This window comes from Dreissena polymorpha, chromosome 6, assembly GCF_020536995.1.
Source record: "Dreissena polymorpha isolate Duluth1 chromosome 6, UMN_Dpol_1.0, whole genome shotgun sequence".
Taxonomy (NCBI): Eukaryota; Metazoa; Mollusca; class Bivalvia; order Myida; family Dreissenidae; genus Dreissena; species Dreissena polymorpha.
Genome location: NC_068360.1, coordinates 57,848,708 through 57,860,154, shown reverse-complemented (window position 1 = coordinate 57,860,154; position 11,447 = coordinate 57,848,708). Strand labels below are relative to the sequence as shown.

Below are 11,447 nucleotides of genomic sequence, written 5' to 3'. Positions count from 1 at the left end.
CATCAAGCCAATCGGTCAATCTGTTCACAATGTATTATTCAACGACAAACGCCAAACAGTTTAACTACGCAATTTATTATCTTAAAGGTTTGGCATAATAACGTCAAGGCTGGGATCAATTGTATTTTACAGGTTCCCCCGAGAACGGCGGGAAATTTAAGTACATAATGTCTATCCCCCGTAACAAGCGGGAAGTGTGTTCGTGGAAACTATGCCTATACATCACTTCTATTCGTTATCCAAAAATGGTGTTTTCAAGACCAGAGTAAAAACTAGAGATAAAACTTCACTGAAGGTAAAATAACTCTGGAAAACTGTACCCGAAAACAACCAATATTAACAAAAGTTAACTGATCAAAGTATTGCAAATTCTCTAACACTGGCACAGTCAATTACGCAGGGAACTGTCGTCGGGGGTCGAACTAAGTAGACCATTGGACAGACTGACGGTGGGCCGTACGCTGTTAAGTCCCAGCCATGACGATGTGGGTTTCTAATGGAGCTCGTAATTCTCGACAACACTGGAATATAACAAAAATCTAGCAAGCATCGTGTTACAATAAAAATTAAGTGGGAGGGTGGGTGGTAAATGTAAACTTGTAAACCATAGCGCGACCTACCCTGTGATGCGACAAGCTAGTAAAAGAACGACAATTTGCACGGGCAGTGGTTTTTATACTTAGTGGACGAGTCTATGTGTTAGAGTAGACTCGGTAGGATGGGTAATAAAATTGAAGTTTGGGTTTCGGCGATCCCTTAGGAAAATAGCGTTTGCGTTGAATAAGACAGTTTATTCTTGAGCGAATAAACATTATTATTCAACGACAAACGCCAAACAGTTTAACTACGCAATTTATTATCTTAAAGGTTTGGCATAATAATGTCAAGGCTGGGATCAATTGTATTTTACAGGTTCCCCCGAGAACGGCGGGAAATTTAAGTACATAATGTCTATCCCCCGTGACAAGCGGGAAGTGTGTTCGTGGAAACTATGCCAAAAATGACCACGGCCGCAGGAAGTGGGCCTTCCGCCACACAGCGGCCACGAACACACGCCAGCCTTGACAAGCAATAACGATGAATTAAAATCGGGTTTGGAAAAACCTTGCTCAAATAAAAGGCTAGATTGCTCCGGACAGTGTTCAACATGATAACGATCCTAACTAGAACTTGTGCGTGTCATCGGATTTGAAAAAGACAAGCGATTCAACAATGGCAGGGTATTTGATATAGTAACCTCCCGCATCTAGGAATAGTAACGCTCTTCAGGAATTCTATATTTGTTTTCTTATTTATTGTTGTTTTTATGTTTACTATCAACATAGCGCCAGTTTATGCGCGGAAAGATTAAGAAGTAAACTTGGATCGCATCAGATAAAAGCTATTGTAGGTAGCCCACTATGTATCGATAATCACGGGAAATGTGTAACATTGATCGGGGTTCGATTTCGTTACCATCATAAGTGGTGGTCAAAAGTACAGCATGTTGATATGTTGATTAAATGGCAATTGCGAATTATAGGATTATTCTATGTATTCCAGGCGCATACCGTCTTTTAAAACCCCACGTGATGTTGATCCCTAAATATTGCAAGCCTAGATCAGAACCGTCTGCCACGTCTACTGCCCTATGATAGGCATCCCATATCATCGATTATCCGATTATTCATACGTTCCTTACGTGACATTTTAATACCCGATTAATATACAGGTTCAGACCACCAGGAACTCGGCCGTTGAGTTTCAAACCTTACAACAAAACGACACGTAATACAGTTTTTAAATGTTACAAGTAAATACCACGGCGAACTTAAGTTATGAAATATCACAGAACAGTAGGTCATATAAATGTTACGGTTGTATGTACGTGTTTTTTTAAATAAATTGTACATGAATCGAAAAAAAAACATTTTAAGTCGGGCTTTCCAACGTAGACCACTTGGTTACTATACACCACTTTTATTTAATATTTGATAAACAAGTATATGTAACTATATAGCATTAAATAACGACCTTTATTCTTCCGGGAGCAAGTCCCAGTTCAGTAGAGATCTATAAATAATCTATTGATTTGTTTAATACATTAAATTCATCACCAGGCTTTACACCATAAGCCAAATGGCGGTCGTTTTACCACAACTTGAAAACTGGAACTGCGTATCTACCAAGAACCGGATATCTATTTATTTACAGACAAAGATGATAAACGGGCATTTTACCACAAGCCAATTGGTAATCATGTATTCTCCGTAATTTCGGAAATATAGAAGCCCATTGATTGCTTCATTTACCAACCATGTACCATTATATATAACCACCACAAAGTTCTTTCGGGATTAAGTCCCGGTTAAAGTAGAGACCCGAGAAACGGCGTTATCTACCAAGAACTTCTTTATATTGATATTTTATTTAATATTTACTTATAGCCAAAGGTGATCACCGAGCTTTTCACCATAAATGAATAAGCACATTTTGTGCACCATCAACCAACCATGTACCATTTTATATAACCACCACAAAGTTCTTCCGATATTAAGTCCCGGTTCCGGTAGAGACCCGGGAACGGCGTTATCTACCAGGAACTTGATATTTAATATTTACTTATAGCCAAAAGTGATCACCGAGCTTTTCACCATAAGCCAATTTGGGCGATCGTTTCAACACCATAATTTTGAAAATACATAAGCACATTTTAGTGAACCACCAACCAACCATGTACCATTGTATATATAAACCACCTTGGTTTTCTTTTGGGATTAAGTCCCGGTTTTAGTAGAGGCACTGGAACTGCTTATTTACCAACAACCTGATATTTGTTTATTTATAACCAACGTTGATCATCATAAGCCTATTGGCAATCGTTTAATCACAATAATTTTGAAAATACAGAGGCGCTTTTAGCGTACCATCAACCAAACAAATACCGAACCTATTCCAATATAACCAGATTGTTTGATCTCACAGGACTAAGCCCCATTGTATTATTTACTTAGAATCAAATTTGTGTGCGTGTCTTTTAAACATAAGCCCATAGGTTATCATTTAAGCAAGTTCAAAAATTCACGAAGACGTACATTTAGGGCACCACACACGAATGTATATGAATTTGTATTACAGCAGTTTATTGTATATAATACATTATTATGTTATTGATGTGTTATATTTTGTTATAATTAGCACTTTTATATGTATTTATTATTATTATTAATTTTGTTACATGGATTATATTACAAGTGCTGTAAGATACGCACCAACGCACATCAATTAATATAGTATGCCGATACAATTGATTGCTGGGATTTTTTAATTAAGGCTGCGATTATATTTGTTGTTTGTTGATTTAGTCTTCGTTGCAATAGGGACCCGGGAAATGCGTTTTTACCAAGGTATAATAAGCAATTTTGCTTTACAAATCGTATTGAGTATATTAACTTTAATAAATCAGACTCCAAGTGTAATGCCGACATGCATTAATATGGCTAGAAATGAACCTAGTTTTTTTTACGATATATATAAGTACACTCATGGAACCATACTGAAGAAAATACGTTATGTCCCGTTCGTGTTTATTTTATTAACGTCACACTATCTAATAGTTTTGACGATTGAGTACGTAGCGAGAACAAAAATTAGCATCCACCGATTGTTGGCGCATAATAATATCCTCTAACGAATGTACAACTTTCATGCGTCAGATTTCCACCCATACTTTGTTTGTGGGCCTAATCGACCAGACTAAAATAGCATTGTTACGACGAAGGTCAGTTGGTCAAACTGATTGCAAACGAATAAACCATAACGGCATTGATCAGTTTTTGACGCACTGATGCATACTAGTACGCAAGTATTTCCCATTATACTGAAACATGTAAAACATAATATTAACCTTAAAACAAACAGAGAATAAATAAATAAAATGATTTGAATTACGTCTACTCTCTACCCTACAAATCGGTGCACGTGGAAATCTTGATTTCCGCTCTATTTAACATGTATCACCATACCGATAATAAATACATTTATATCTTTCGAGCAGCATTTAAACGGATTGAGATATGGGACACTCGAGAATTTCTTCTGACGTGACTACGTTTTAAACCTTCAAGAATTGTACGCACTGTGCATGTTCGCGTATAGAATGGAAGTTGTTTATTTTGTGTTACCCTACTGTTGGATGAGCGTATTGAAGGATTATCAAAGCAATATATTCGGAAATCTTATTGACTGATATTTAATAAAATAATATACTCGGGAATCGTATTCGTGATTTGAAAGAACGCCTCAAACATTTCTTATGCACGCTGATATAATTTATGCGCTCTTACAGCTAGTCCGTAATTAATTTATTAGAGAATTCATGTGTTGACACTATTGCGTAATGGCGCTCGGCGCCCTTTGTATATCCAAAGAGATATTATGGGCATTTTCACTGTTGAACTGGGATAAAAAGAATTATCAGGTCAAAAGAGTCAGATAAACCTTGGTTACTGACCAATTATCTGCAACTCATCTTGCTTCCAGTTGTTTATAAAAATATATTATATTCGATATTTTACATGACTGGTGAGTCCTCAAATCCGAAATGATCCGTAAAACAAAATAGTGTCTTTGTGTCGTATGAACGAATCTGCACTAAAAGCAAATTTAGATTCACATAGTAAATCGAATTATTGCTGTCGCCACTTGTCAAAACGAAAGTAAGGTTGATGTTCAAATGCATTATTTTTCTCTTTCCGGGATGTTGTTTTGGCATGCAGATGCTGCATTTACAAATATAAGTGTATATGAAGCGAAAACATAAAAACAAACAACGGCTGCGACAGACACCTATCAATTGATAGATGCCCATAATATCACTTTAAACTAAAGATCTCAACGTTCTCTGCACTTCGGAGTTTTTATACAGCATTCAAGTATTAAAACCCACGCTTTGCACGAGAATGACGCGTCCTTGTCAGCAGATTAGATTGTAAACAGGTAATTAAATTGACCAACTATTTGTGATTGTAGCATTACACGATTTTCGTTCTTCGTAATGCAGTTAGGAATTGTGCATACAGAAAGGGTAATGCGAACTTTGTTTTAAATGATTATCTTTCACCAAAACAAACCACCGTCAAATTCCGTTGATCTTTGTGACGATATTTCTTGTTACTTCTAAGCGTGACTGCCCATAAACAAAATAAAGATAAAATTATTGTTTCTACTTCCATAAGTTGTACGTTGTATCGCCATATAAATCATTAACACGTTAAACCAAACGTCTACACGTTCAATGTCTTAAATAACGCCGGAAGTTCACCCAATAATTTCTCTATTGCAGACTAATTGCTGCGTTATTTCTAGGCATATTTGTTAAAGAGACACATAGGAAACCAATTCTCCGTTTGAAATGTTTGTCTCGTCTGTAATGATAAATAACACAACATGTTTAACCGACCTTAACATCCGCTCAGACGATTCCACGTTTCGTTTTATATAACCGACGCCGTTACCTCCGATTCGGTTTCAAGTCTATTCTCCGTGCCCATGACTTGAGACGACAACGCTTCCTTCAAAATACATCTTTCGACCCGTGGTGGCAATATAAAACAATAAAAATAGTTGTTGTGTTCATACAATCGGATAGAGAACAATGATTAGACCATAACTTCAAATTAATGCAAACATAAAATATCTAAGAATAAAGCTTTGTCCTATAATTCACGAAAACTTAATATTAAAATTTACAAAACACAATTTTGAGAAGAATGCCATCACGTGGTCGGTTTTTCTTAATTATAAAAAAAAACAACACAAAAACATCTTTTCCCATAATTTATAATGATTTTTATGTTATACATATACATTTCACTAAATCACTAAAGTGAAACAACTGCTCATAATTATACAAGTTCTCCATTTAAATTTATGAAACCACGTGGTCGGTGTAACCGAATTCTAAAAATGCAAAATATTTAATATCTTCATCAAAATATATACTGAATTTTATATTCTAAATGTAAATACGCCTAACAAGATACAATTGTCTATACTTAAATAAGTTCTCCGATGAAAAGAAAGAGTTAAAGACATATTTATGAAACCACGTGGCTTAAAATGTAAACTTGTAAACCATAGCGCGACCTACCCTGTGATGCGACAAGCTAGTAAAAGAGCGACAATTTGCACGGGCAGTTGTTTTTATACTTAGTGGACGAGTCTATGTGTTAGAGTAGACTGGGTAGGATGGGTTATAAAATTGGGGTTTGGGTTTCGGCGATCCCTTAGGAAAATAGCGTTTGCGTTGAATAAGACAGTTTATTCTTGAGCGAATAAACATTATTAATCAGAAATGAAACGGTCAACTGACAATCAGACCGACGGTCCGACATCCAGCAAAACAATATATCCCTCTTCTTCGATGGGGGTATGACACGACTATTAAAATACATCTCCCACTTTTCTTTACTCAATTTCTTTGCAAGATTTTTTTGCCACATGTCATAGCTGTGACGAATATCGGTGCACGATGTCTCTGCAACAAATAATTTGTCACACAATCTTTTTCCTATACATTACTATTTATATGAATCAATGTTTATTCATGATAAGAAGCTATGTATATAGCTATAGCTTGTAGTATGTATATACATTACATATTGCCTTATAACTATTAGTTTAACGTATAAACGATGAAGATACGCCACGTAATAATGTGTTCAGCAAACACGTCAGTTAACACAATGTACATACATGTTCATGTTTTTCCATTTATAAATTGAAATGAGAAATACAATTCCCAAGCATATACTGTGCTCAGTGTTTAATCAGCAAGTGGGCAGAAGCATTTCATACGCATACCAACTTTCTTCTCGGGATAACAGAATAAATAAATGCGTTGATGCTTACTCATTATTTAGGAGATTTGAAGATTTGCGTCAGTGACCACTTCCTTCAGAGTGATGCCAGCTTCCTTTACTGCCTCCATAGCCCTACAAAAACCCTTGGCTTCCATGACGCCAGATTTCAGTCCAGTTTCTCTTTTATCGACAATTTCCAAGGCAAGGATGGTCTTGTCTGCTTGGTTCATCATTGTATACGTATAGTATTCGTGTGTCCAGGTGAGTCCATCCTACCTTCCCCTGCAAAATAACAACTTCTTAAAGCAATATGTAAACATAATAATTATGAATGATGAACATCACAATTTTGTAAAACAATAAATAAAGATAATTGAACAGAGTGTTATAATTGCAACCCTTACTAAGGGCATATTTTAAAAATTTAAACATGCAGGTGTATAATGATAGAGCAGGACTACTGGAGAAACTGAATTTTTACTGTTTAATATTGTAAAAACAAGAGGTGGTTACCTCAATGCAGTGCTAACTTTTGAAGTGTTTACTATCAACATACTGTACAAAAATCAGATTTAATTAATTAAAAATGACGTTCCAAACAGATTATTTATCAAACATAGTATTTTATGTTCAAAAGATTTAATGTGGGTTAACTAAATAAATGTTATTTGCCTTTTCAGTCTATGAATAGTAAGTAAGCCATTTAAATATTTATTGTTTTATTGCTCTACACAGAAGTTTACCAGAAACTGTCAGGCCTGTAGCACGGCGTTCTTCTAGGGCACTCTGCTGGATCTCATTCCAGTATCTATCAACAGCTGTCAAAACACATTTGGTATGAACGCGATTGAGGGTTGTCTTACTTGGAAATAACAGACAAAGAAATTTTGCAAATAGTGCCACCTTTTTAAAGTTATTTCCCGACAGCGTATTAAACTGCAGCCATTGCCTGGAAGTTTGTTGTGTACACCCTGTTGGGCATCATCACAGTAGAACTTGCCCATATGCAGGCCACATGCTCATCGGTACATGTTTAAACCAGCAGAAATAAACAAAATCTTTATTAAAGACATCCAACAATGAATATTGTTACATTAGGTTTATACAATATATAAAACATATCAATTTTGTTTACTTTATCTTTTTCCAATTCTATTGGAACATACATTTCGTTAACTGGCACACCACAAAACATATACTATAAAGTTATAATCAAAGTTAAAGTTGTTAACGATTGAATTAATAATGTAATAAAACACAAGCCATGTATCAAATTTTTTTAAAGACCTTTTATTCTTATTGGTTTTAGGGCTTAAATTTTCGTATAAATGATATAAACACATAGTTAATGTATATGTGGATTTACTCGGATGTATCGCTAAACTTCACAGTATAAAGTACACCAAATGTAAAATGATATAAAAACACTTTAGGTTTACTGATTGTAATGCAGAGTTGTCGGCTAGGTTGTCGGAGGACAAAATCTCTTTATTGAATTTAAAGCAATTAATATCGAAAATGATGTATTGCATACCCATTTGCATTTAATGATGCATCCAATTTTGGTTATTGTTTTTGACAATGGCTTTCCACACTTGGCACACTCTGTTAATGGAACCATTTCCAGGAGACATTCTAGTTGACCACTGGCGACAATGAATTTCTCCTCAAGGAATGTGTACTTTGTACATTTCGTTAGGTTTGGAATGTCTCGATGCACGGGCTTCTCTTCTTCCAGCTGTTCGTCTTCATCCACCGCACTAGCAAACATCCTCTTCAAGCCCCTGCTACTCCAAGAACTCATCATCTGACTGACTGCAATTGTATGGCAATTTCTATTTCCGAAAAATTAATGCATTGGAAAAATAAATATTGGTCACATAAAATTATGCAATAAAATGAGAATGTTCCTACAGATGTTAACACCAACTGGTAATGCAAAATGACTCAAGCCTAAATGTAATTTATTAAAATGACCATGCACATATAATTTGATTGTACAGTGTTACACAGGACAAAAGGTCGGTTCATGGTGTTAAATAAAGTTGATTGAAAATTTTCAAAATTAAGTGATCAATTTTAATACACACCTTCCCAAGCTGAAAAGAGTTTTTAAGAAAGACAAATTCAAAAAGAGAATAACAAATTTTACTTACACAATGGGTATGTTGATCCATTCATGGGGCTCATATGTTGGATCGTCTTGGTTATAATCAGGATCGTAGAATTCATATAGATCTGTGCTAGACAGATCAATGTCAATCCTGAAGTCATAAATTCAAACAAGTTTGAAAATGAATGACTAAGAGTACAATGTACTTAACAGTTGTATAATGCAGGAAATATGTAAAGATACACAACATGCAATATATAAATGAACTTTGTTATGTAATTAAATGCAAGAAGAATTTGGTTTGAGTAGGTAAATTGGCACTATGAGTACTTTGTTTATTAAATGTAATTTATTTCTTATAAACAACATGCGTGTATTGCCCTATCGGTTGACAAATCATTACCGGTGTTTTTCTTCCCATTTTCTCTTTTTCTCTACTTTGCACTGTCTCTGCATATCTAGATAAAAAGGCATTACACATATATATTTTTTACATAAGTCAGCTTGTCCATTCAATATCTGGAATAATGGTCATATATGTGTGTGATTTGATACAAATGACATTTAAGATAATCTCTTATGCTCTTTCTTAGTCATGTAGTTTGGATAGTGCATCTCTCTGATGGGCGTTTCTTGTTTGATTTAATTAATTTTTTTTATTTTTTTTTAGCAGTCACATAAACAACCAAGCTATGTAATATGGAGTTTTTACACCCATTATTGCTGCTTCTTCCTGTATTCGCGCGATGATTATCTGAGATATTAACTCCATGATTCTATATTCTCAAATTTTTTCTATAAAGAAGGAATGTAGTTGACAATTGTTAATAGTTTTATTTGATCGTTCGTCAAAAAGTTGTAATTCTGTTACTCTTGTATCTTCAATGCAATCGAGTAATTAAATAGTAATTAAATTGAATGCGTTTTAATTCCCTTTTATTATTGTTTAATTTGAGTTACAATGCTATGACGTTAAGTTTTATTTACACTTAAATGTATTATGAATATTGCTGGGCCAAGTGTGAGGCTGAGCGCTCTATAACCAGGTTTAAACCCCCAATGCTTTGCATTGACCGTTCCAAGGCGGTGACCCCAGCTTTATTCATATTTTGTGTTTATGTTGGTTTGTATTGTGCTGTATTGTGCTGTTTTGTACTGTTTGGGCAATCGGTCACTTGCCTTAAATAAAGGACCAACTTATTGTTTTTAATGAAAATTCAATACTGCTCCAGCAGCTGGAGTTTCACTTCTTTATATACATATAGGATCTGGCACGAGTTGTCATGTCATACCATATTTTATTGAACGAGTTCAGGGAGTTTGTAAGTAAGCGAGCCTTTGGCGAGTTTACTTACGAATTTCCTGGACGAGTTTGATAAAATATGATATGATATGACAACGAGTGTCAGATCTTTTTTATTACATGCTTTTAAATGAGCAAATTCAATAAATATTTACGCAAACATAATGATAAGTCCCGATTGGTGTTTAAATTTCGTGACGTCATTTGACGTTGCAACGTCATTTCAGCAAAATAACAAAATGCGATTGGTCAATAAACGAAAACTTAGCCAATAAAAACGCTTTAAAATGTTGTATTACACATGTGTAATATAAAAAAATATGTAATGGTTGTATTACATGAGAAACATGCATGCATTATAAGTTCCCATTGCAGTGATAGAAAGTGTTGTTATTTATATTTTATCATTTATGTATCATTTATCTTACGAATAAAATAATGAAGACAGTTTTGTAACTTATCGGACTTCATTCTTTACATGAAATCTAGATAATTTAATCATAGAATAAAGCAATCAGTTTATAAAATGCAGCAACCCTATGTGTCTTCGAATGTCCTTGTTCAGGTTCAATGAATGACCCCCTTCTCTTTCCTAAGCTAATTGATAGTATTGGAGATCCGTTTATTGAGCCAATTAAGGTATGTTATTTAATTATTTATTGCAGATTAGTTTTCCACCCAGCAGCCAACTGCCCACAAAGACAAAACAATTATTAAAATATGAAAAACATAATACAATCAAAGTGTTCATGTGATGCATATAAATTAAAGGTGAAAATGTTTTTAAAATTTCAATTGTAAATGATTTATCAAATAAAATCATGAACTTATTTGGGTATTAACCGAATGGTCATTTGTACATATTTTATACTAAACTTTTTCAACTTCGCTTCTTGATGTTACTGAAGAGACATCTGGCTCAGAGATGTCAGGCCTTGACCGAGTTTTTGAAGTTGACATGCGTTTACAAGGGACTTCTATTTGAGAACACCTGTTTTGTCCTTTGGTCCAAGTAGCTTATATCAAGACAGTATTTTGAGTCAGCATCATATATCAATTGCACCAAACATGAGTTTTCAAAACATTATAAACAAACCTCAGCCAATGTTATGGTAGTTTGTTAAAAAAAACAACAACAACACACACAATTTTATATTAAACCAATACATCGCTGTCATGCTCTGATGTT

At 34.6% G+C, this 11,447-nt stretch overlaps 1 long non-coding RNA gene across 1 annotated transcript; it reads right to left on the bottom strand.

Moving 5' to 3' along the window:
• Nucleotides 1-56: 56 nt before the first annotated feature.
• LOC127836461 (uncharacterized) lies at nt 57-6,325 on the bottom strand. Its single transcript, XR_008028772.1, has 2 exons — nt 6,127-6,325; nt 57-616 (listed from the first exon to the last, which is right to left on the bottom strand). It is a non-coding gene; the product is annotated as an uncharacterized LOC127836461 (long non-coding RNA).
• Nucleotides 6,326-11,447: the final 5,122 nt, after the last annotated feature.